Consider the following 27,942-nt stretch of genomic DNA (forward strand, 5'->3'; position numbering starts at 1 on the left):
AATTGAAATGCAATTAGACATAGGAGAGAGTGATACACAGCGAGGGACAGTTGAGGAGGGAACAGGGAGATGAGAGGATAAATGAGCGAGAGTGGGAGAGGTGTGAGGGTATAACAGACGAACAAGAGTCAGTGGGGATGAGAAAAGGTCAAGGACTCGAGAAAAAGCTGTGGAGCTCCGCTTCTCTCACATAGCTCATTAAAAACAAGCACATCATTGTAAGGCAGAATACACACTTCAGGAGAGTGTGCATTAAATGAATGAAATGGATAGGGTTGATCCTGACCTGTTATCAGAAACACTGAAAACTCCACTGTCCAACTCCAAAAAAAAAAAAAAAAAAAAACCATCAACAGTTGATGGTTTTGTTGGATCAGCATGTTTTATAAGCTTCTGTGAGTTTATTTGTGCTGTTGCGCTTATTTGTTTTGATTTCTCCACGACAGTCTTTCACACACACAGAGATAGTCAATATTACCAGTCTGCAATTTATGCTGAATGTAATAAAACCAGAATCATTCTTGGCCAAAAAATTTTGGTGGGCAAAATTTTGGTGATTTCCTCTTTCTTTTTGGATGGTTGGATGGATGGATGGATGAACTTTTTGAGCAATGTTGCCGGGCAATGTCGCTGAACGATGATGCTTGAGCACTTTCACATTGAGAATGGCCAACAAAATTTGTTGCCCATTCTCAATGGGAAAGTGCCGAAGCATCATCGCTCTGTGACATTGCCTGGCAACATTGCTCAAAAAGTTGCCCCGTGTATCATCACAGTCACTTGTAGAATGTCTGAAATGTTGTCGTTCGATGGGATAACCTTAAGTTTAGAAGTTTATGAGAGTCATGATTAGAACAGAGCATTCATTGATCTTTAAATAATAACTTTTTTAAACACATAAGAAATATAATTACTACAGATACTTTATAACATTCACAAGCAACCATTAATCCTACAGATTCTAGGGCTGGGACAATACATCGATTCTCGATTCACGATACAATGAATCTGGAACGATCCTGATTTTTTCTGTCTCAAATCGATTCTGAGCTTAGTTTTAACAGCAGATGGCGCTCTAGGCTAGTTTTTAACCACACACTCAAATGCTCACGAAGAAGAATGCTGGACAGCGATTGTGTGTTCGGCTGAGTCATGTAAGTGGTTAAATAAACTTGTACCTCGGCTCAGAATGCTTTTATGATGCGAGATTAATGTAAACACAGCCCACTGCAAACACCCTTCAACCTTTTCGAACTTTATGAATGATTATTTTAGGTTCAGGTGGTGTGCGTAAAGGAACTGGAAGCAAGCAGAGTACGGGTGTTTCTAAAGCACGTAGTGCCATCTGCTGTTAAAAACTAAGCTCAGAATCGATTCGAGAGAGAATCGCGATACATCGGAAAATATCAGAATCACTTCAGATTCTTTGTATTGCAAATCGAGAATCGATGTATTGTCCCAGCCCTATCAGATAGCTTTGAAAATAAAATACAATGGGAAAGCAAGTCCAAAAACATTCAAAAGGAATGCAAGTTCAGCCAGAAAGTGCAAAAGGCCTGGAGAAGGCCACAGAGGGGGAAAGAGGACGGAATAGAAAGAGAGAGCAAACAACAAAAGCACTTTGACTCATGACAGCTGCACTTGGCATCTGCTGGCATAGTGTGGTGCTGTTCTACGAGTCCCTGAGCAGGGTTAAAAAGCTTTGCTTTCCAGTCAACCACCTATTAATCCCTGCATGCAGCCTCCTTGGGCAGCCCAAATGAGGAGCAGGAATGGCACTCGCAGCCGGCTCTGCGTTATGGCTCCTCTGCGCACGCCCCGCCACGGCCATTCAATACTCATGATGCTCGGTGCCGCGCCCTCTTTCAAAGCTTTTGGCCACCAACCTGCCGACTCAACAGAAAGCAGTGGGACGTGGAGTACCCTGTAAACAGGTCTGTAGGATGCACAGAACCCTGTCAGCACGCTCTGAATACATCTGGTCTGTAACTGGGCAGGAAGGAATCCATTTACTGCACATAGGCAACCCTCTCTGCTCATTTGAAAGTCTGTTCAAGGCCCTTTGACCTTTCCCATAATATGCTTTTAAAGGGTGTGGGCAGATCATATCTCTTTCCCAGCACTGGTCAGACAGACAGCTAGTCTTAACCACCCAACAGCCTACATTATACATACAGTTGGGCCGAGATCAATTCTGAATTGATCCAGAATAGCTTAGATGTTTTCCAGCTGGTGGTCAATGTTTGGCTTGGCATGCTGATTCGCCTGCGGTGCACCTCCCAGGTCCCAGACACTTTGAGGCCTCTCGAAACAAATTATCCCCATCTCACAGCACTGAATCCTCCCCATCAAGGGCTGAGTGAGTGGCTGAGCTCCAGCCGTTCTGTCTCGGCCTTCTGTTTCCCCAGCGCAGCCTGAGTGGAGGAGGAGGATGTGTTGTGGGAGGGAAGTGTTCGCACTTAGCGAGATTGTTTTGCTGCTAGTGCCAGGTCCCACTGCATTGGATGGAAATGAAACGGCTCTTTGAGGGGATGTCATCATTTAGAGAAAAAAAAGTGGAGATAGTCAGCATCACCTCCACCCGTAACATCTCCGCTCTGACCGTGATAGCTCAGCCTTGGGTATCCGTGCCAAGGTCTGTGTATAAAAAGTGTGTGATGGGACAAGCAATGCTTTCGTCTGCCACAACAATATAATGTCTTTGAATTATTGCTCAGCAGATATCAATATATGTGATTAAGATTAATTTGATTACATGCTATACTGATTTGGTTTGAATACATGCTGATTTTAATCAGCATAGCATGTATTTTTAATCAATTGACACTCCAAATAATCATATTTTGTAACAAGTTGCATTGAAACAAACCTCGGCTAAGAATTGCAAATAAATTGACAACTGTCGAATGTAAATAACCCTAACCCTAACAAAGTTAGAATGATAAAAAGAATGACAGAAGTACTAAATGATTGATCAACTGATAGACAGAGAGACAGATAAGCCAATTCCTCAGTTCTAAAACCCAACCCTGTAAAAAAAACTGTAACTAGAGTTGAATGTTCTGGCATCACAGACTTCAGGGTCTGCATGATAAATCCCTGCAATTCAAATTTTATGTGGTAGGAATGAAGGAAGAGGGGAAGTTAAGTATGCCCTCTGCCACTTGCCTTGGGCAACAAAGCTCAGACACACATCCTTTTCCTTATCCTGCTTTTTCATGGATGTGGGGGAGGATTGAGCAGTTCTTCGGCTGGGACACAATAGGATACTCTATTCTCCCATGTGGCAACAAAGAGGCTCATTTGTAAATGTCGGCCATTCGCTTCCACTCTCACTAGCTCCATGGGGAGCAGCCAGGTTCACTTCCCAGAGTCCTACGGCGCTCTTCTCCAATCTGCCCTCTCGTGTCCGTGCTTGGAGCCTTCTTCATCATCCATACAGCAGGACACCTCCCCTTTCCAGCTTCCCATAAGCCACCATCCACCCAGCAAGGGGGCAGAGCGATGCTTTCATTACCACATGCAGGATAGCCCTTCTGCCATGGCTGTACAGTGAAGAACGGATCTTTCTCTGGACAGCTGTTTTTTTTTTTTTTACAAGAATCATCGATCAATTTAAAAAAAAAAAAAAAAAAAAATTAAGTAAATTGCATCAAATTAATAATTAAAAATAAAATATCAATATGTGCTCAGAAAAAAAGCCAATGAATAAAGATAATAATGATAATATTAACATATAATGTGGCTATATATACACACACACTAAATAAATACATTTTTGTAATTTTAAAAGAATAAAAATTAAAACAACTAAAGCCATCCTAATGTTATGACACTTATCTAATGATATTTCAGTACTTCCAATGTCCTTTTGAGACATTCGCGACTTAAACTGCCAGTCAACCCTTGAGTGATTTAATGCTGGTGGCAGCGCCATTCCAAGTGTGAGACAGACTCATTTTGGGGGATCATGGGTGTAGTGGGAATTAGAGTAAGAAGTGAGTCTAATGCAGTGTCACTGAGTCTCATTGACGAGAGTCCCTATGGCGCACATGATGTGTGAGAAAATAGGGCGAGCGACAAAGACACCACGAAGCCCTGGCAACACCTGATCATTCACACGACTCTCACAAAGCTCTCTGACAGACTCCAGACTTGAATTTGCATTAGACTTGAAACATATTCTAGAGGATTTCTGATGACTTGACCAAGTAAAGGGGTATTTGAGACTCAAATCAGTTGCAAAAAAACAAAAAAAACACAAATATTTCAACAACAGCTTAGTGATTTATCAAAAAGACAGGCATGCAATTAGCCTAGACCTACACAACCAGCTAAATAATGCTAGCTGTCATCTTCCAAATATGTAGTGCTGTTCACAGTGCTGTAGCAAGTTACCTATCTTATATAGTTCATTATTTTACAAATCTCCAGGCATAGACATGAATCCATGGTTATTCAGAAATACATATTTGTATGGTAGTTGGTAATTGCTTCCCTCTAAACCACTGTACTGTCACTCTGTGTTCAGGAAAGCAAATAAGAACAGTATAATGTAAGGCTGAACATTTTATGTGTATAGTCTGCGAAATGTATTTTAATAGTGGTGGTTGCTTTACAGCAAACCTTTAACCTTAAGTATTAAACCTATTTCAAATCACGTGACATACTGAGGAGACGACACACTATTACCTTTCTTATAAGGAAATGGGTCAAAAATCTCATTGATTTACATGTAAAACAATGACTTGGACTCATGTCTGGTCTCAGCAACTACTCTCCTCCTCTGGAAAAAGGAGCAGGTCTATTAGGCTGTGCCTCTACTTTCGTGCACTTTGCCAGCCTGTTTATTTCAGAGCCCAGAATCAATTAATGCTGGAATTATCCAGTGAATTCCACTATTCAGCACAGCAAATGACTGGGGCACCCTTGCGTGAAACCAATTTCGAACTTTCAATTCGAGGCGTGCCCACAACCACCTACTGGGCTCTGTGCAAAAACGAGCTTCACTTCGACTGTCCTGCCAGTGCTGGTCACCCGTGCAGCCCAGCACGTGGTTTGTGCACCGCTCCGCTCTATAAAGAAACAACAAAACAATGAGAAACAATGCAGACAGAGGGAAAACTAAAGTTTCTTAAGTTCAAACTAAAATCAATCGATTAGCATTGGGAGAAGAAATGTCTTCTCAATAAAAAATACGTGTCTAAAACTACACTGGCAGGAAAAACATGTTAGGAAATTCATAGGTACAGGGATGAGAGTTATTTCAGCTCAACAAAAGTTGTGCTCTACAGAATAGAGAAATACTCTGCAGAACTAGATATTTTCAAAACTGGCTAGTCGTGGGTTGGCTGAATCAGATTTTATGGAAGTTCTGTGTTATTAGGCTAGTTTTAAGCTTACTTTTAAGAGAGGCTTCATACAACATGTTCCCTTGTGTTCAAACACCTTGCAGCAACACAATTAAATAGAACAGAACTCAGGTTTTTAAAAGTTTACCTATATTTAAAGGTACACTATGCAACTTTTGGCGCTCTAGTGGTTAATAAACAAAACTGCATGTGTTTGATCAGTTGTTCGGAGAGCCAAAGTCACGTGATTTCAGCAGTTTAGCAGTTTGATACACGATCCAAATCACTGATTCGAAACAAATGATTCGTAAAGCATCATGAAGCAGTGTTTTGAAATCGCCCATCACAAGATATTGTTGAAAAGTCCTTACTTTGTTTTTTTGGCACACAAAAAGTATTCTCGTTGCTTAGAATATAAAGGTTGAACCACTGTAGTCACATGAACTGTTTTAAATATGTTTTTAGTAGCTTTCTGGGCAACTGAAAGTGTTAATCATTTTGCTGGCAATAGAGGCCTCACTGAGCCATCGGATTTTATCAAAAATATCTTAATTTGTGTTCCGCAGATGAACGAAGGTCTTACGGGTGTGGAACGGCATGAGGGTGAGTAATTAATGACATTATTTTCATTTGTGAACATGGGTGAACTAATCCTTTAAAGAGAATGAATTTAAAGACGGAGTATGAAACCACTAACAATATCAAAACTAACAAGGTAATATGCTTTTTTACAATTAAAAAGTCCTGTAATACTACTACTACTAATATTTTTTCCTTTAAGAAATAGCAAAGAACAGGCATACACTGTAAAACGAAGTCTTTGAAATCACAGAGGAGCCGGCAGGCAGGGTACACTCTCTGTTCAAATTAGCTGGTCCACCTAAAGTGAGCTTTAATAGAGCACTGAACTGAGTCCTACTCATCACTCAGAGGGACTCGTCTCTCTCTTTTTCTTTTTCTCCTAGTGTTGATCCTGCCATTGTACTGCCGAGTTTGATTTGTCTTTGAGAGGGAAGGCTTTAATTGAAGTGTGTTTGTGCTATCTAGTGCATCAGTCAGACTGCCTTTGTTTGACTATCAGAGTGCTAGACAAGCAGCCCACTGCCTCTGCCCTCTGTCCCCGCTTTGTGCTGAGATCATGATAAAGAGACAGTGCGACTGTGAAGGTCACACTAAGATGGAGTCAAATCCAGCAAAATCTCTCCTTAACAGCATTTACCTTTCGAATAACATCAAGGCAGGGGTGATGGCCTGCCTGGGGCCATTAACGTCACTTCACTTCAATTCAGAAGTGTACTGTTAGATCTTCAACAATATTCATTGAAATGGAAAAAAGTTCATTCAAATGGTTCAACATGCTATTACAATATCTAATAGCAGAGTTCCTGCACTTGTTGACCAATAAAGACTTTTCCAGACATTTGTGATGACTGGATAATGAAAATAAATAATTTTATAGTAATAAAATGCAGTACTCTTAAAAAGTACACACTGTACCTTATATCATATAGGGTGCATATTAGTACCCTAGGGGTGCATAATCGTGCTTTAAAGTGCTAATATGCAACCCTTAGGGCAAGGTAAGGCATACATATATACTTTTGAGGGAACTGCCCCAGTGGCTAATGCTATATTTTTTCTGATAGTGTGCAAATTTCTACAACTTTAATATTTAATTAAGTTTAATTAAGTGTTTCTCAGATCTGAAACATTACACTGTTAAATTTCCTCACATTTACTGTAATAAACATGCTTATCTGCATTAGTCTCTAACATCTGTGAATATCAGCATATCGGATCAGTGTAGAGCTCGTATCGGACCAGACGCGACTGGATCAATCAGACAGATGGGTTGATGACCTCTTCCTCTGTGAGTTTACATTTTCTTTTAGAAGTCATCTCCCCTATTTGTTTATTGACCCACAGCAGCTACACGATCTTCATTAGACATGCTGCTAAGCTTTTAATTGTCACCTGCTTCAATTTTCTCCCTAGCCGAAACTTCAATGGGCCTTACCATGGATAACAAAGGAGCCATGTTTAGGTGTTAATAAGAAACCATGTCAGGCTTCAACAAAGCCACCTCATGTCACAGATATCTGCAGGAGCAGAGATGTGAGGTGGAAACTAGATGTCCCTAGGCTGGAGAAGAGGGACAAAAAGAGGAATATGCTTCTAATACATCATCCGATCTCATTTACAGATCATTTACCTGCAGTGGGTTTCAGCCATGTATTTCATCATATCCAAAGGACATGGTGGTGGCTACACCTGTTTAGCTCCAGCAATGCGCACAGGCAATGTTGCAAAGCCTTATCATATTCTATTTCTTTCATTTTTCTTTTTGCATTCCCTTTGCCAGGCTAAAAAGGATGACAAATAGTCTAAATAAACCAGATTTGCATTTCCTGAAGGAAATACCTGTACATGCAAAGTAGCACAAGAATAGTGTTGAGGTTTTTTTAAATAAGCTTTTGGTTTTTAATAAATGGCTACAATAAAATATATGCAATGAGGATGAATCACAATTCAGTATGCAAATGACGTCACTGTTGGTTTCTAAATCATCTCCATGTAAATTAGATGTTCAAATGTTACTCTTAAAGGGATAGTTCACCCAAAAATGAAACTTCTGTCACCCAAACTGGTATGACTATATAAGCTTGTATTCTAAAGAACACAAAAAAACGATATAAATAACATTGGACCCCATTGATTTTCATATGGACACAGAGCAATTTTTCAAAATATCTTCTTTCATGTTCAACAGACGAAGCAAATTCATACAGGTTTGGAAAGAGTGTGAATTAACCTTTATAATTCTTTAAATTACATCAATCAAAAATACATAGGACACCTAAGACTGACATTTTTAACACAACACTTTTGCGACGGAGGCTGTACATTAAAGGGGGGGCTGTAATGCTATTTCATGCATTCTGACTTATTTACACTGTTAAAGAGTTACATTCTCATGCTAAACATGGCCAAAGTTTCAAAACACGAGTTGGACGTATGACGGAGTATTTCTGTGCCAAATCCACTACTTCCGGTTTCGGACCAGGTTTCGGAGAGTTTTTTTCGAGTGTGTCCTGTATGACGTCAAAAGAGAGCGGAATTCCTTGTATAGGCACTTCTCCCTGATAAGGGTGCGCACACACATCACCCAGAGCAAGAGCAAGAGCACGCCCATCAATGCGTTTCGTTCGGGATACAGAAGCCGAGAGATTTTTCAACAATAGCTGTGTCCCAATTCAGGGGCTGCACCCTTTGAAGTCTGCATACATCATCGAGGCAGTCTCATCTAAGAAAAATAACCGTTAGATTGCAACGTAAGAAAGAAATTACAGCGTTCTACACCTCACAATGAATATCAGTCAATTTTATTACGGTTACTTTTCTTAAATATGACATCCTTGATGAAATATTCAGCCTTCAAATGCGACCTCCGAAGGACGCAGCCTCCGAAATGAGACACAGCTCCTGTGACCGAAGGAGTGTGTTTTTGGTTGTGAGGGAAAGATTACCTTTTTCAGCTTCCCAAAGAACCCAGCGTTAAGGGAACAGTGGATGAAGTTTGTTTTTCCGGGGCAGCAATGGAGTTGTGCACGTATGTTTGTTTGTTCCCGGGATTTCGGTGATGAATACTTTGTAAACAAGTCCCAGTTCTGTGCTGGATTTGCAGATCGCGGGCGGTGAGTAAAGCTGCATCAGATGTCTGTGTTTTGTTGGCAATTGGCGCGCAAGTGCATAAAATGTAAACAACACGAACGTTTTTGTTCCCTTTGTATTTATAATGATGTCGCAGCTAGCAGGCGATCTCTACGCAGAAGCTGCACACGCTCGTGACTCTTTAGCTCTGCCCACGGCACTGACGGCAGAAACGCCTCCAGGAGCTCTGCTTTTTTCGGAAAGACTCAGTTTAGCGGATCTATCTTTTATAAATATGATAAAACTAAAAACTTTTCGGAGATATGAAGGATGCATTGTTACTGTAGATGTACTCAAGATTAACACGAGATTGGCAGAAACTGTGTCCCCTTTAAGCAGTGCAAAGGAAATAGTTAGGGTTAGGGGTTGAGAACAAACCCCTAACCAGAATGTTTGAGGAGTATCAGTACATAGCTGCCTTGCAAGCACTGTAATAAATAAATCATTGAGTACAAAGATGAATTTAGGAGTGAGCAGCTGCCAAGGCATAATATAATTCATGGCCATGCATCAATGTTACTGGCAACTGCTCCGGCACTATAAGGCAAAACTCACAGTGCCAGGTGCAAGCACATCAATCCTCCTCATCATAGAACAGCACAGAGAAATAAAAGACAGAGAATTCTCTTTTTATTTACCAGTGATTAAAATAATAGAGATTTGCAAACACAGAGAGATACTCCAACTACTCTCTAATCTCAGGTCACAAAGCTCCGTGTCAGGTAATGTTTCTCAATCTGTAAGTAAAACCCCACAGCTCTGCTCTGATAGAGTGATGAACATTAGAGGAAAAAGGCAATGGTAAATGGAGGCCAAATCATTAACATGTGAGAATAAAAACTTTGGAACGCATAAGAACCATAATACTGTAACCACTTTTATTTTACTTTTTAGGTTCATGCTAATAATTGTGCATAATATTAAGAAGATTTCTATTTACTTTATCAAAGCAATTTTGATTTGTTTGATTTGTTGAGTCAAAATCTGGGTCCTGAAGCAAAACCAGTTGAGAACATCTCATTTACGCTACGTTCACACAGCAGCAGAATCTGGTTGTCAGTTCCAAATTTCAGGAGAGTGTTCTCTAAAATCACATTTAAAAACCTAAAAACGAGAATATTTTTTGTGCACAAAAACAAAACAAAAATAACAACTTTATTCTGCGCACAAAAAGTATTCTCGTCGCTTGAACCACTGTAGTCACGTTGACTATTTTAACTATGTTTTCAACTACCTTTCTGGACGCCCAAAGGTGCAATGACGTTGCTGCCTATGTGTGGATCTGATACCCTCGGATTTCATCAAAAAATATCTTAATTTGTGTTCCGAAGATGAACGAAGGTCTCACGGGTGTGGAACGACATGAGGGTGATTACTTAATGACAGAAATTTCATTTTTGGGTGAACTAACCCTTTAAGAGAAGTGGACTGACTTCAGTTACATAGAGGTATCATTCAATCTGATTCTGCCTCCTGTTGCATATTCAGGAAAACTTAGACAACATACAGTTGTCCATCCCAAACGCTGACTATGTGAATATAGCCACAGAGACACATCTACTCTACACAATTCATTGTTTAGTTATTAGACAGACAACTAATATTTGTGTTGATAATTGCATATGAATACAAAATCTTCCTTCTAAAATATTCTCCTCGTGTTAGTATGAAATAAAGCATCTGATCAAAACACCTTAGCTTAAGGAAATGTTTAGGAAAAACAACTATATCAAACTGTGCACACACCTTGTGTATGCATTATCTGAATACAGACTAAATTGAGGAGGGAGGTGCAGAAAGTGTTCGAGTGGCTGTTTTTTTTTTTCTTCATGTTTCTTCAGTGTCTGCCTTTTCAGCAAACCCAATGTTTTGCTGCTGGCAAACTCACTGAGCGGTTGGGAATTACTTATTTAACAGATAGCATTTCTTCTGTTGTCAGCAAAAAAAAGAAGAAGAAGAAGAAGAAAAAAAAGGTTCTTGTCCATAACAGGGAAAACGAATGCAGTGTGAAATCAGAGGTCATTTGGAGACAAACAGCATTAAAAGGAGCGAGCAGGGGTTAGGACTTGTCCTCCTCTTTTCCCAACATTAATTAGCATCTAAACTCAACACAACATTACAAACAGCCACTATGGCTTTTATTTGTTTTGGCGGACTTTTTTTTCTAAAGGCAATAAAAGTGTTTTTCTCTCGTTACGTTTTGCTGCACTTAATCATAACTGTTTCACTGAATGTTTCATAGAGGTTTAAAATATCATTGATCTTAATCGTGGCGTGTGATGTCTTCCTGATCATTGTGTCATACCCCCTCCAAGGCTAGTAATAAATGTAGAACCTCAGGCAGAGCGGTAATCCACGGTTTCTGGAGGTGTCGTTTTCTGGCTACGGACAAGAGATAAGCTCCCTACCCCCATTGGGAGGAAGGTGGAAAGAACAAGAAAAGGAAAACGCACACTTCCAACACTCTTACTCTTATGTCTGCCTCAGTTTTCTGAAAAGACAGGGGCCCAAATGTACAGGAGAGATAGTGACATGTCTGAACAGGAGAGGTGGGGGGATAATAAATAAGAAAAACATCTGCATTTGCCTTATCGCGTGGCACTGCTATTTAAATGGCATGCCCATCATTTTCTGGATCACAGTTGTTATTCACGGCTTAGAGCGGTGGAAATGCTTTGAGCCAAGAGGATCACACCTCAGTCGGAAGGACACAGATAAGGACGAGCCTCCGGCACTTAGACACCTCACCACAATGCTTTAACACGGAGCGACATTCTTGTCGGAAGATGGTAGAATGACAAGCGAGACAAATCTTGCCTCATTTAATATTCCCCCGACTGACAATTTTACATCTCAAGGTTTATGACAGGGTTCGTACATGTTTTATAGGGTTAAATTTAAGCACTTTTCCAGTACTTTCAGTGGCGACTCCCAACATCGATGTCCTGTTTGCGTACTGAGCATTATGCCTTATGTATTTTATTGTTCTTCAATATATTTTACATTTCTGCTTTTTTTAAGCCAGATGTCACTGAAACAGCAACTTGAGCTGTCGATTTAGACAAGACATGGGGATACAATTTCTTTGGGTGCCAATCCACTTGTTTGGTATAAGGCATGCAGACAGCAAAATTATTTTTTTGCCAAACTTTCCGATGGTGAGTAAATTGAGAAATATTTATGATGGAAATAAAACTACATTATGTATTTTTTATGAGAAATAATTTTGTTACAGTGGAATCATTTAGAAGTTTTTACTTTCTGTTTATGGCAAAATAACATGTTTGCCATAAATATGCATCATATACAAATATCTCTGTCACAAAAGCATAAAGACCGACCTAGACTTTTCATCCTCATTTTATATTGTATGCTTTTGCCACATGAAGACATAGAGAAAATAGAAAAATCTGCACTAAAAACATTAGTAAAATTTTTTCTTTAGTACATGGCTGGATTTAAATCGCAAACATTATTTTTATTCTATACATTCTAGGTGGAATAAGATAGAATTTTATGGGAACATATTTAAAGTCCAAGTATATTTCTAATCTTGAAAGATTCACTTTCCAAACTCTATGAATTTTGCACTGAATGAACATTTTGCACGTTCCTCCCCAGATGCAAACCTGAACAAAGAGAGTCACAAATTATCTTCAAAAATCAATAAAAAGTTAATAATTACATTAAGCTTTTGAAGTGTGTAAACGCCCAGGGTTTCAATAGAGAGGCTGGGTGTTAGAAAGAGACCCATTGAGATACAAGAGCCAGAGATCAGAACCAGGTGTGTAGCTCCCATCTCAGCCAGGAGCGAGCACTGTAGGTCTGCACCCCCTGCCAGTGAGGAGCCCTGCCATCAAAACCCCCCAAAGCGCCACACACCCATCCATCGCTCCACTTGTCTAATTAAACATAGTTAACATTCATCCCAAGGTCTTATGCAGATGAGCAGAGAGGGAGATGAGGTGCATGGCGCATTAAGAAAAACAACATGGTCGTGGGTGTTGGGGCAAATTGAGACTCTGCGAGATATCTTCAATTTGACCTCATTCATCAATTAATTAGAGCTATTAGGGGGTGGTGGGATGGAACAAGAGCAGAAGTCATTGCTGTGTCACCCCTGGAAGCTGGTAAATGGCTTCTGCCACTCCTCCTGTGCCTCTGAGCTGACATATGTCAGTCAGGCTGTCACTTGCACTGACGTGGACACACAAATAAACACACACAATGCTTTGACGAAGACGCTCAAGGAATCTTCATCTCTACTGACTGCCGCCAGAAACTCCCTGCACCTCTCATAGAAAAAAGTGACTCTAGTCAAGCACACTTCAAGAGGAGTTTTAGTGTGCGTGTCTTAAACTCACTATTATACAGCAATGTCCTGAACCACGAAGGTGAAACCTGAATGCCTCAACCAGTGGGACAGAATGACAGATTTGCAGACAGCTCAAGTCTGATTAAACTGCTATAATACCACTATCATTCATTCATTCATTTTTACATTTCACACAATTGCTATTTGGTCCTAAAAGCAAGCAAGCCTAAAAAAATTCAAAACAGAGAATCTAAGAGCATGTACCAAAAGGGGTAAATCTCACAATATATATACAGTCAAACCAAAATTTATTCAGACACCCTGAACATTTCATTCATTATTAGAGTTTATTCACTATAGTTTAAAAAAAATGGTAATAAAATATGACAAGATCTCAGAGTTAAACTGTGTCAGAAAAAAATTAATCTTAATTATGTCAGATAACACTTAAGCAAAACATGGTCAGGTCAAAGTGTCTGAATAATTTTTGGTTCCAAATTTTTATCAATTTTACTGGTAGTCCACTGTATGAAGAATTTTTGGGTATAATATGTCACAGTTTACTTTATTTTGCTATCCTCACTTACATAAATGAACTATAGTGTCCTGAACCCACTAGTAAAAATATATCAAAAATATAAAAAATGTCTGAATAATTTTTGGTTTGACTGTATATATATTAGGGCTGTAAAGCAATTAAAATTTTTAATCATTGTGGCGATTAATTAGTCTATTTAATCACACATTAATCGCACATAAATTTTGGCTGAGAAATTACCCCAAAAGATAATTTAAAGTCATTATTGTGTAAAGCATCAAATATACATTACAAAAAGTAGCTTCAGAATGAAATATTTTATTTGATTCAACAGAATTTATTACACAAACTTTTGGACCATGAGGTTGAGTAAATGATGACTGAATATTCATTTCTGGGTAAACTATACCTTTAATGTTTTATTTTTATTTTTTAAATTAATATGGAAATATGAAATTATTTTTTAATTAAATTATAGCCTACTCTAAATAAGAAACTAACAGCCAGTATGTCGCAGTAAATGTCTTAATGATTAAGCCATTGAGTCATTCATTCATTCATTCATTCATTCATTTGATTCATTCAAACAGCTGATTCATTCAGGAGTGAAGTAAATAGTTCTCTGTACAAATGGTCCATTGAATCATTGGTTCACTCAATTTGTTCAAAACGCAGATTCAGAAATGACACACTGCTGTGTGTTGCTTGGAAACGCTGCTGTGTGTTGCTTGGAGACGTTCTGCTTTGTCTTTATATTTTCATTGGCAAAACTGAGCAAAAACAGACAATATTGTGTCTAAAATAACACAATATGAACTTCTTATTTTTTGAACTGTTGTATGAAATCAGTATCAGTAACGTGTGCAATTCGGGACAAAAATAGCACTCATGTGATATTGCGCTCGTTACTCATGTGATATAGCTTCACTATATCATATGATGTAAATATGAGGCAAAAACTCAAACAGGGGCATTTTTTGCCCCATATCTTGAATTTTAGGGACATTCTAACTGCCTTCTATAGGCTTCATCGCGCAGTGAGTTGCATCATATTTGTCATCAATCAACTATATGAAATGTCTGATGACCTACGTAGATCTGGGGCAGAAATAGAGGTTATGTGTTTTGCAAAATCAGCACACCAGTGAGCAGTGCCATGGATGACTCTGGGTACTGGTATGGGTTGATTATAATGCTAGAGTGAGGTGGGTTTGTGCCAGGCAGACAGTAGGGTTCTGGATTTCTGAGTTATGTGAACTCATGATGGATTCATATTTTTCGACATGGGCTCCACGGCCAGCCATGCGGAGCAGCATTGCGCTCCCCGGGATCCTGTTTGTAACTGTCTGCACGACAAGGACCCCAGGGAGCAGGCGCTTAAATTCACTCACCTTCACCAGATACCATAGATCTGTTTCCAAGCACAGGCAGGTGGAGCATGGCCCAAGCCCCTAATCTCTTGTCTCTCTCTCTTTCTCTTTCTCTCTCTCTCTCACACACACATTCAGTCCCTCTGTGGGCTCTATATGTGATCTACACGTCTAAACACCATCTGCCCGAAGACAAAGCTCACATGGCAGGAACAGCATCTACCTCAAAATGTCCTCATATACCAGAGTATTGTATTTTTCAGTCTTCCTCTCTCAGTCTCTCTCACAATCCCTTTCTCTCTAAGTAACTATGTGAATAGATTGTTGCCCAGGTGGCTGTATTTCGGCAGGAATGAGCCTATAATCCTGGGGTTTTAATGCAGGATTCAGGCAGGGGGCATGTGAAGAGTTGCATCTGTGCCGGAGACTGACATAAGTGTGTGGTGGAAATGGCCGAGCGAAGCTGAGCTCAGTGGCATCGAGGAAAACGATGATGAAGTACGACATTAGCGCAGTGATTAACTCCTCTCCTGCTCTTCCTCCTCTCCGTTCGGTCCCATTTCCTCCAGCATGTCAAGCTGTTTTGATCATTCCATGCGAGATTCCCTCGGCTCATCGTCCATCTGTGTGAGAGAGCTTTAAACCAGTGTGCGGTCCAATGGAAGGCTCCAAAATATGACTCCTTAGGATCCCCCCATTACAGCGTGCTATCCACAAGAAAATGCCAGAAATTTTCATGAAATTGAGCCCCATATGGTGAGTGGACTGGTTTACTAATAACAACAATGCTGTTTGTGGAATGTTACTATAAAAAGGCTGTTACGTAGGGTTAAACTTTTTTAGTGATCTGACTCATGTCTAGCAAGGTTTTTTTTTTTTTTTTTAAGCTTACAAACAACTCCAAAAATAAACACAATCACCTTCAGACTGCCATATTCTATAGCTAAAAACAAACCAACTAAAACAGGCAAAACGACAAAAAAAATCTATACTGCCATTGACCACTGACTGCCATTAATGGCTAAGGGATCAGCAAGGTGCATACTTGTTAATCAGAGCAGGTGGCATGTGGCATTTTATCTAGCAATCTGCCACAGAGCAACAGTGTGACAGACTCACACAGCGAGACCTCATGCTGATGCTCTTCGCCACATCACAACTCACAAACCTAGCTTAAACTCCTAGAAAGAACAAAAGCCGAATCAGATGAACTTGTGACAGTGTCTCAAAGGCAACGCTATGGAGAGTTCTGGGTTGCAAACATGTCTGGCTCATGTTCAGGATGTATCCTCTGCTGCCGCCCGGAGCCTACGGGGAGGTGAGAGTAGTGTCGAACACATTTCTCAGAGTGTGCCTTCTCAGGGACCTCTTTGATATGCAGATTTTCGTGCCCTGTGGACGTTTCGTCACCGGCATCCAGAGCTGCTCGTTAGCATTCTTCATCATTACAGCTAAAAATGCAAAACAAGAATAAATGGTCTCTTTCATTTGCAAAGACAGTTGAAAAATTGAATCATTACGAGAATAACTATTGTTTGCCAGGAAAAAAGCAGAAGGACTGCAGGCTGTTATTACAAGAGAATATGGATGAACGAAAACTCGCAGCGAGAAAGAACTGATTTCATCAACAGTAATTCACCCTCTCTGTTCAAATCATCCAAGGATGTTTGCTAACACGTATGTGCTGACAGCAAGAAACAGTATTGAGGATGGCAGAAAGCAGAGCATCACGTCAGCTCCAAACAGTTGGCGTGACAGCAAGTTGGCCTTGAAACAACAACAACAACCACAACCTTTCCTCAGCCATCAAGCTCGCCCAAATACACAAGCGTTGGCTCTCATTCCAGTGGCTAATTCCATTAAAATCGTGTCATTCTGCATTTAAATCATTTCTCATAAAGACAGCAGTTTGACTTTACTCAACCAACCACAAGGACACAATGAAAAAGTCATAGAGTATATCACCAATCTCTCATCACTCTGGTGAGTGCAACATAAGGAGCCACATTACAAGAGAAGCTCCACTTTCCACAGGCAAATAATTACAACACTTTCTCTCCCTGAGCGCATCCCAGTGTCTCTCATCTATTATTTAGTTTTTAATTTGGCTATTTGAGTTTTGCTCTCATTTGAGGCCAAGTAAGCCACCTGCTATATGGCTTTTCATCAATTAAAGTAAATCCAACACAAGTCAACAGACACCCCTGCTGAGATTGACCATTAAACGGGTTATTGATATAACACACTCTCCCTGGTCATTATCCTCCTAATTCATGTGTAATTGCGTATGTCAGGGCTTTGAACTTTTCTTCCCATTTGTTTGAGGAACCGAGGCCATGCGCACGCCCATATAAAACACGTCCACATTACTGTTCAGGCGTCGGTCGCCTCCGATCCCACGCGTATTATCGATTGTTTTAAAATCTTTGTGGGCAAGATGATTAAAAGTTCCTTTGAGCGTATTACAAATGGTCACCGATCTGAGCTTGTGCTTTACCCTTCCCTCCCAAAACTATGAAAGACCAGGGGCCAATCTATCAGCGAAATTCTCCAAGGCCATAATAATATGCAATTGGTGCAAAGCAAAAAGAGAAGACCGCTTTTCACAGGGATCTATTGCTCATTGTATCTCGTGTGTCATGCGAGCCAGAGATCAATACTCATCAATAGTCTATTAATAGCCTGGTAGCCGTTCAGGTTCAGTCTGCAACACAGACTTCTAGTGAATAGAAGGGAGCTCAATAAAACCTGATATTCTCCTCTGTTAACACAGAAAGCCTCTTAATCATCTCCCTTTCCCATTGACTCAGTTCTTTTTTGTAATGGGCCTGCTCAGTGCAACGTTAAGTGATTCTCTGGTGGATAGAGGTGGAAGGATTGCTCTTTTGGGTGGAGTAGAAATTAGATGCTGTAATATTTAACTCTGACACTCTTCATCCGGTGGACTGGCCTAATGTGGTTGCCCCCAGACACTCTCCGGGCATCTAACCTTACCATGTACTGATAGCAGCGAGAACACATCAGATTCAGCCCGTCTGCATTCCAGCTGAGCAGGGATAACTATCTGATGCCTGTGGGATGGTCTCCAGGGGCCTAACCCGACCAAACACTAATGACGACCCATGAAGGACAAATCCAGTGAAGCTGATGGTTATCCGGACTACAGCAGCCCAGTCCTATCACTTTGCTCTGTGAGAGAGATGGCCATCTGGGACACTTACTTTGAGGCAGAAGGTCATTGTGGAGCCCAACAGACAAGCCACGGCTCCTTGTCTTCTTCCTCCGCCACAGCCTGATTGGAGAACGGGGTCTGGTCATGTGATCTCCCCGCAGCCCGTTCAGCAGGGACCCGCCCGCTCCGATAGCACGGGGCCGTCACATTCGTCTCTGTCAGAATGCGGCGTGCCATCCATTCATCAGCTCTGCCAGCCACTGCCACCCCTCCGCCCTGAGACTGTGCACATCCAGGCCTCACTGCATTCCAGTCATATGCTGGAGCTGCTCACTGCAACACTGATGTTTTTATTTATTAGGCCTTTCATTACCCTGGAGGTAAAAATCCAAATGCACTACCATCGCCCATACGATAAACACGTTTCACATTGTGGATGGAAACAATCTGGGTTAAAGTGCACATGGAATTCTGCCGGACTATTTTTATTTGTTTATGCAGCAGCTTTAGGTGGGTCTAAATGCCAATTCAGCAGCATTACTTTCCTCGACCCCAACAAGTGAATCATTACTCATAACCAGTGTTGGGAAAACTTACTTTTAAAAGTAATGCATTACAATATTGCGTTACTCCCTAAAAAAAGTAACTAATTGTGTTACTTAGTTACTTTTTATGAAAAGTAATTCGTTACATTACTTTTGCATTACATTTTCTCACCTGGGCTGGGCTTGCTTGTTTGTTTTTTAATAACAACAAAAAAAGTTATATTTTTGGCAAATGTTAAGGCCCTTTCACACCAAAAGTGAAATGAATAAGCCTCAGGCTGAAGGAAATGCATATTTACGCCTGTACAGTAGAGGGCGCAGCTCAAACAAACAAGTTGACAACAAACTTTCAGCTGCGCTGCCATTCTGAAATGAAGAATAAGATACAGGAGATGGAAGTTCAACACTCTTGTTTCTAATTCTAATCTAAAGTAATAAAAATTTCTCTCAATATGGGGACAGGAGAGCTGTCAGTCAATTGTGAAAAAGTAACTTGTGTTACTTATTTGAAAAAGTAACTTCGATATATTGTTGTGAATTGAAAAAGTAATGCGTTACTTTACTAGTTACTTGAAAAAGCAATCTGATTAAGTAACTCAAGTTACTTGTAATGCATTACCATCAACACTGCTCATAACCATCACCTAAAGCAGGAATTTTCAAACTTTTTCATGCCAAATATTACTCCCGAATATGATCCCTTTGCGAGAGATCCCCTTCTCAAAAAAGGCCGCTATATATTTTCATGTTCATAAACCATGTGAGAAAAGTTAGAGGAATCATGTGCTATTATAAGAGACTACATGCAAAATTGGCAAAATTAAATACTGTTACAGTACTAAAGCCAACGGAAATTATTCAAATTATCTGTAAATTACTGATTTAAGGGTATCTTTTTCTACCAACTATAAGAGTAATTAAATGTACAAACCTGAAAAAAACATTTTCAATTCAATTCGGAGGTATCTATAATCTTTCCTGAGCAGATTTACAGTTCACTTTGTTGGCCCTAAAAATACATCCATAAAATGTATATACAGTCCAATTTTAAAGGGACACTGTATTGCGGCCCCAAGTTTGAAAACCCCTGACCTAAAGCATGGATCCTTTCAACTGACCTAGTTTCTCAAATGATTTTTTATGCTTATCGTTTCAAACAATGACTGAAAACGCCTTTATCTAGGTGTGACAGGCAGATTCAAAAACAATCTGGCCAATTCCAGCATTTTCAGATGTGGTGTGAACTCTTGGTTCAATATGGTCCACAAAAAAGAAAAAGAAAAAAAAAGTATTATTGATCCCTAGGCCAGTAAATTCAATATGGTCTAAAGAAGTTAAAATTGTGGATCTACAAGCCAAGCAATTCAATAGTGTTCAACTCATGCAGTGGAGAGGATCTGAGCACTGTCTGATTCAATACAACAAACTGAGAAAAGGGGCTAGGAGGGCTGGAGAAACCAACAAATGCAATACTGAGCTGCCTGAGAGGAGATCTGAGAGTCAACAAATTTAATACAACCTCTTTATCCCCCTCATATGTTCTGGCAACTAGATTTAGTGCGAGGAGGTCCCCCAAGTCCCCTGAGGCACCAGAGAGAGTATTCTAAATAAACCGGAGACTTTATTGCGTGTCTCCCTCAGATGCTGCGCCAAGTCCTGCTTTAATTATGACAAATCCACGCCATGTGCTTCTCATGTCTGCCAGTAATGGGGAATGCTTAACTCACAAAACAGAGCAAAACAACACTCAACTAGATTTTTACATTCTCTGAAGAAAATATAACTGGTACTTGTCCTTGCTAAACTCACTGTCATGCTAGGCTCATTTTTGGCATCTTGCAATGCGGTTACTAGATAGATACTTAGATGCTCAAGTATACATAGCTTACCCTAATGTTCTCAAAGATATTCTGATCCCTTGATATGTCTCAAGTCTCGCCTTTAATCAAAGTCTATGGCAAGCATCTGTCAAGCATCTCTGCAACAAGACATGGTCTGAGGTTCACAGCACAAACAGTACAATATGTATCCATAAGGAAACACATCCATGAGTCTTTAAACTGATTATAATATTAGTTAAATGCAAACACAATGCAGCAACAGCCTACAAGAGTATAGGTGTAGCGCACCAGGGCCTCTCACTTGGTGAGGACGATTTTTTCTTATCTAACACAAGACATTCATCACTGTGGCCAAATTACAGCATGAATTAAGAAACGATATCGCAGACTGGTGTTCAGCAGAAACAAGATGAATGTGATATACACCACTCACGAGGATAGAATTAATTTTAAGGAATGTGAAAGCACAGCATCACTGTAGCTAATAACAAAGTAACTCATTTGAATATCTGCCGCATTCTCTCAGGACATTAGGATGAGAGAGTTCTGGCTAAAATCAAGGAGCCACAAATGTGCGTAATAAACTTTTTTAATTGCAAGCTTTGTTTCTTAATTTGTGGCCAGTGACATTAAAATTACCCATTAAGTACAAACTAGTGAATGCGTTGTTCTGACAGGGCGGGCAGACTGTGCGTGAGGGAAATTTTTTAACTAAAAGTTATGCTTTAAACATAAAAAAGATGGCTTAAAATGGATGCTGTGGTTGTAATCCTGCACAAAGAGGCAGCTAATAAAAATCAGCTCAAGGCAGATGAAGCACTCGTAATTCAAATGCATTCAAAGCACCCATAAATGAACTCCGCAGAAAAGGCTATTTTTGTCGCTTTTTCCCCTTTTATCTCCCCCTTTTCTGCCTCACAGTATCATTGCTAAATCTATTTGGGAATGCTGCAAGGAGCCAATGAGTAAAAACGGCCATTTGAACATCCTGAGAAACAGCATCTGTCATGAAAATCTGAAGGGTGGTTATGGTGGCACTGGTTAAATAGGCATGTTTCCACTGCTCGATGACCTGGGGCAATGAATGAATGAGGCTGATGGGTAAAGCCTATAGTGAGGGAGTAACGCCACTTTTTACACAATTGCTCTGTAATCAAGCATAGACTGTGCTGATCGATGTCTCAATCTAGTTCAGCTCAATTCACAGTCTTAAATACAGAAGTTTGTATAAAACCAAAAAGTATTGCACAACCGTTCCGGACCTGACTGCTGGTTAGTCAATAAAGGTTCCAGTAATGCTTAAAAATACACAAAATAATAAAAGCTATGACACAAAATAGCTGCTCAATGCATCTTACAAAAATGTTCTGTTATTGTTTACACAACAAGGACAATGTGAAAAAAATGGGATTTAATGAATTAGAAGTAAAAATGTGAAAAAATACAATAAAAAATAAGAATAAAATTACAAAATATTATTATTTTACTATTATTATAATATAAATGCTGTGTGTTTTGTGCTTAACAAGTCATAATATACCTTGTTGGAAGTTTTGCTAAAGACCCTTTAAGGAAAGTCAGTCAACTCAGCAACCATCTTGCTAGTTCTATGTAGGAAATAACATTTCAAATCAGCAATAAATTCTGACAACAATTATATCAAAATTCTTTAGCTCAAATGACAGTCTAGAATAAATATATTCCATCAAAAAGGTGAACGTCTCCTCCCTCCTCCTCAAAATGTCCGCTGACCGCAAAGATCAAGATTTTAGATCGATATTAATTTGAATAATACCAATGATTCACCAACATTTCGTCTAATTCCATTTCAAACCAGCAAATCAGAGAAAAGCTGAAGTTTAAATCAATATTCCCAATGACCCTTACAGTACACCTCTAAGCAGATTTTCCAAGCAACCAAATTGCCTTTTGAATTGATTTCATCAGCTCAACAGTAATGAAACTGACTGTATAGCCGGAATTAAAAAACTTGTCAATCAAGCCATCTAACCATGAGCATCTCAGTCAGTAATTAAACATCTGATAACAGCTCCGATCGATGCTTTCATAAAAAGGCTCCAAAAGACGACGGCAACACCGTCCAACCCCATATTTAGAGATGACAGTGTGACACTGCCTCGACTCGTGTTTTGTCAAAGGCAGATAATTTGAGTTCACTATGAGCCCCTTGAACCTCAAAGAACATGTTCATTTCCATGACTTTGATTTCATTATGCATCAAAGATAAGTGTCTCTCTCTCTCCATCCCAGAACTCTATTTGTCAATGTCACCGAACAAAGGCAAGGGGCAACTTATTCATGCCAAACATGCCTCCAGTCTCAACTTTTGGTTCCCCTTTTAATTAAAAGAGGTCTCCTTTCTTCTCCTTTAGCGGAAGAGCGCTTCTGATACCTCCCCCTCTCGTTCTGTCTCTGAACACAGTGCCAACTCCCGAGAAGAGTCGGGCATGATAACATATCTTTCAATTACAGTTTTAATGTGACTACCATTCTTCTACCATTCAGTGCCATCCCCTCTCAGCAGAGCATACCTGCAAATGGAGGAGTGACACATGGGCCTGCATAGAAACGGCTTCAATTACACCTCTCACGCTCTGGTGGCGAGCAGGAACTCTCATTGTGTTATCAGCGAGCTGCTGTAGAGGGGTGTGTGTGTGTGTGTGTGTGTGTGTGTGTGTGTGTGTGTGTGTGTGTGTGTGTGTGAGAGTGTGTCTGTGTTTTGGTGGGACAGAGTGCCGAGTGAGAAGGGAAGATACCCCCCTCCACCACCCCACCAATGCAAACCATCTCCACACCCTTCAAAAATAGACAGGAGGGCAGATTGAGGCCTGAGATTAGCAGACGTGTGCTCACAGAAGGCCAGAGAGATACAGTATTGAGAATGAATGGCCATGTCATGTTGTCAATGTTGTAACCTTGGCAACAGACGGAACGCTATTTTTGTCCCCCGCTCGGCCACTAGGGTGGTGGATGTTTGTAGCAAAGGCAGCAAGAGCGTCCTTTCACTATACTTCAAGGACCAGAAGACACTACTAGACAGTGGTCTAAGACAAAATAATTTGCAAAGGGCCATCATTGGACGACACTACATTTTAATAAAAAGCCGTTTGCTAATAATCTTTTGCTAAACAATCTTTTTGGTTTTAAAAGAAAATATATTACTACCTTTTCTTTTAGAAGTAAAAAGACTGCCAAACCTGGCACAGAAAAACATTTTCTTCTCAAAACTGTCATGAAGACACAAAGTACCAGAGCAAAATATAGGTATCCTTACCATATCATCATTATGACTGTAAAGACCATCATTTCACACACCAGCTTAACAGCATGAAACCTTCATATAATCAGGTACATTCGCTGTACTATGTATATTTTAGTGTAATAACTGTACTAACCTATATTTTATACTTAATATGACTTCTTTCAAAAACAAAAAAAATGTAATGTTTACAAACTTTTGACAGGTACTGTGTATATATATATATATATACAGTGTGTGTGTCTATGTGTGTGTGTGTGTGTGTGTGTGTGTGTATACATACATATCTCATTATTGCAAATGTTAACTTCGTGTTTAAATAAATGCTTAAATTGAAGAAACTCAAACATAGTATTTCATAAACAGACAGCTATCAAAAAGTTTAATAAAAAAAACATTTAATCCAGCTGAAACAGACAGTTACTCTACCCAAGAACGCTTGTTTCTGCCTGTCAGAGTTCTCTCTGTAATGAACTAATGTATCCTTCATAGTTTAAAGGGCTCTTGTTCAAGGGCAGAGTCTCATATTTGATTCATTTTCGATCAAAACAACACTTAATTTGGATGTTCTATGATTATTTGCTACTGATGGAAAGTCAAAGCACTGCATTAAAATCTAATCTTTGCACACCAACCTGGCGAACGCTGATGAGCCATGGGCCATTCATCATTGCCATTACTCCACCCCCTACCTTCATCTTTCATCCGATGCTGGCCAGCTCTCCACCCCAAACCCACATCTCCTCTTCTTTCCCTCGCTAGGGCCATTTATTTCCCTTCCTTCTCTCCATTCTCTGTCAGTCTTTCTAATCTTTGTTTCTCTGTCTCCTGTCACAACCATGTACCTTCTAGTCACAAGGGCCTTCTGAGATCTGAAACAAACTTTACACTAAATACTGGCCATGAATAGAGCAAGACAACATATTTACAAACTCAACAACAGACAAAGCACAATGCAATGGCCAAAAACATGTGCATGTGTACGGCTGTAGCAGTAGTGATTTAGAGGGAATGATGCAGCATCTCCAAAAGGATATTATCATGCAAACTGTCTAATATCTAAATAATTAAAATAATTAAATGCATTGCTGCTAAAAATGATATATGTGCAATTAAAAATATATGCAAATAAATGAATTTTAAAATAACACAAACAAATAAAAATAAATTTAATGATTTAATAAAACAAGTGAATCTCACTAAACAACTATGACCCATCTCTAACCATGACATGATACATAAGTGAAATGAATAAATAACTACATTAAAAATACCAATCTAGCAATAAAGAAGTTGGTAATCCAAAGAGTTCTACATAGTAAATTGTTATGCTCCATTAAGGTCCTATCAGGGTTGTAAAGTAACAAGGGCAATGTGATCTACAGCAGATACTGAATGTAGTAAGATTTAAAGGGGATGTTAGCAACACACGAGGCATGTGCAATAAACCTGGTGCATTTGCCTAATGTTCATGGCAAAAACAATTAAGCCCAGCCTATCAGAGCTGTTAAGTCTTCTTGCGTTCTGTCGTACATCTGAGCAAGCAATGCTTCACAAAATGTAAACAAACCTATTTATATTTTAATGAGCCATGAAGCACACGTACATAACAGTGAGAGAAGAGAGGGTGGGAGTAAAGTCATCTTGCATGTTATTTTATGAGCCAGGGTTTCTCAGACCTGCAACCACAGCTAGGCAGTGTGTGGCATAATAAAAAGGTCCATATAGAGGCACAGCACAATCCTATAACTCTATATGAGAGCAGTGACTTTGACGACTTGACATCTATGGACTTTGATCATTCCCTCACAATTCAGTTAATAAAAAATGACACCTACCCATCAGAATGGCGAAGAGGCTCTCTCTATTCGTCTGGGATAAATTATGATCGGGTCTATGAGATGGGTGCACAAAGACAGTCTATCAATACAAATATTAAGATTACACTTTCAATTTAATTCTGTCATTCTGTCATAGATGAATAAACGATAAATTATTGTTAAAATTATGTACTATTTAAGTTAATAAAACACTAAAACTAATTAATCATTTAAATGCATTTTTTAATTATTGACTTTAAGTGAGCACTGACAGCAAAAGCAAACTAAATATAAAAATAAACATTGGAAGTGAACAAAATACATTTTTAATAAATAAATTTTCATTTGAGAAAATTAAAAATTTTCCTTGCCTTCCCTGTCATCAGCCGATAACAATTAAATATCCAATATTAACAGATACAGATTGTGTATCCCTGCTTATTCCACGCAATATTCAATTAAAATTCACACACACACAAACACACACACACACACACACACACACACACACATCATCATCATTATTTTGACTACTGGCATTAAGGCAGTGATCAATCACAGTTTGTTTCTTTTTATGTAGTATTTATGTGTTGGTTTTAAGGAAATAGTTGATACCACTATAGCAGGTTGGCATGCATCAAATGGGTCAGTTAACATAACTTTGAGTGACAGAGTTACAGATGTGGCAATTTTAATAGAATTTGACACGAGTGGGACATAACTTTGTTAACAAGGCAAGTGGACATGGTTATTGGTTGATAAACACAAAATAGTTGATAAACAAAAAATAATTTCAGCTAAATTTAGCTCCTGTGTATTTAACCAATATTCTATCGCTCTACTATCCATCACGCTCTTTAAGGTCACAAAAATTTGGACTTTTGGTAGTACCTAGGATATCTAAGTCCACTAAAGGAGGCATTTGGCTCCTAAACTCTGGAATAGACTTTCTGATGATGTTCGGGGCTCAGAGACACTATCCCAGGCCCTGGTTCCACCTGGTATTAAGACGCGTTTTGGTCGATCGGATCACAAGTATACGAGGGAGACACACACCTGTTTACACCTAGTGTTTTAATCCGTCTCTTTTGTCCACTTTAAACCACTTCTGTCCTGATTTCTTCAAGGGGAGGGTCTATGGGCTTGTAAATATATGGCTTTTTTCAGATCTTTTGACCTAACGGACAAAATAAGCTTGCGCAATTTAAATACAAATGCGCCCGGAAACGAAGGGAAAACATATGGAGAGCGGCAGCTTTTCTGCTCATTTCTGCTCTGACAGCTGCAAGACTACGTCAAACGCAGTGAGCACATGTTAGAAATCAGGAATGGTGAGAGAACATTGTGCTTGGTACGTTTTTCGTCTTCAAACAAAAATTGAGTCTTCAGCCTACAAAGTTTAAATCCCGTCAGGCTAGCGTGCTTCCCATTATGTTTACGCATTAAGTCAGCAGATGGAGAGTTGGTGGTCTTTTATGGCTGTTCGAACACATTCGACCACATGAGCATCTACACTATGAAAGCAATCCAGTCGAATGCGTTTTTGACTACCTCTGGAAGTGGTCAAAAGTGGACAAGCTCAAAACGTTTTAGACCCCATTTACACCTGTTTTTGTTCGAATCACAAGTGAATGACACTAATGCCAGGTGTAAACAGAGCCCCAGTTTAAATCTAGATTAAAGATCTCTTTAGCCAAGCTAAAGAGTTATATATACTCCAGTTATATTAGATCCAATGCACTTGATTATCTTTGCTTGTAATGTTATGAACAGCAGCTACTCTAATTATTTTCCATTTGCTCTTCTGTTTTATCTCGATATGCTCATCCCGAGGTAACTAGAGAAAATGCCAACTCCAGTTTGGATCCAGCCTTTTACAAAGACTTCAGATGACCCAACACCTGTGAAGAGATGACTCCAACTCCTGCGAGGACTTCAGATGACGCCAACTCAGAATCAACATGCACCACTGCCAAATTTTCTATATATTGTAATAATT

General features: G+C 39.5%; 1 protein-coding gene across 17 annotated transcripts in view; it reads right to left on the reverse strand.

The window, feature by feature from the left end:
• camta1a (calmodulin binding transcription activator 1a) overlaps positions 1 to 27,942 on the reverse strand; it is a 394,274-nt gene that overhangs the window by 225,562 nt on the left and 140,770 nt on the right. Inside the window, exon 2 of one of the 17 annotated variants that reach the window (XM_051880172.1) lies at positions 25,962 to 26,017. The exons of the other annotated variants lie outside the window; for them this stretch is intronic. The gene's annotated coding sequence lies outside the window, so the exon portion shown is untranslated. The remainder of the gene's footprint in view (positions 1 to 25,961; positions 26,018 to 27,942) is intronic. 17 annotated transcript variants of the gene reach the window in all.

The sequence above is a fragment of the Ctenopharyngodon idella genome, chromosome 22, assembly GCF_019924925.1.
Source record: "Ctenopharyngodon idella isolate HZGC_01 chromosome 22, HZGC01, whole genome shotgun sequence".
Taxonomy (NCBI): Eukaryota; Metazoa; Chordata; class Actinopteri; order Cypriniformes; family Xenocyprididae; genus Ctenopharyngodon; species Ctenopharyngodon idella.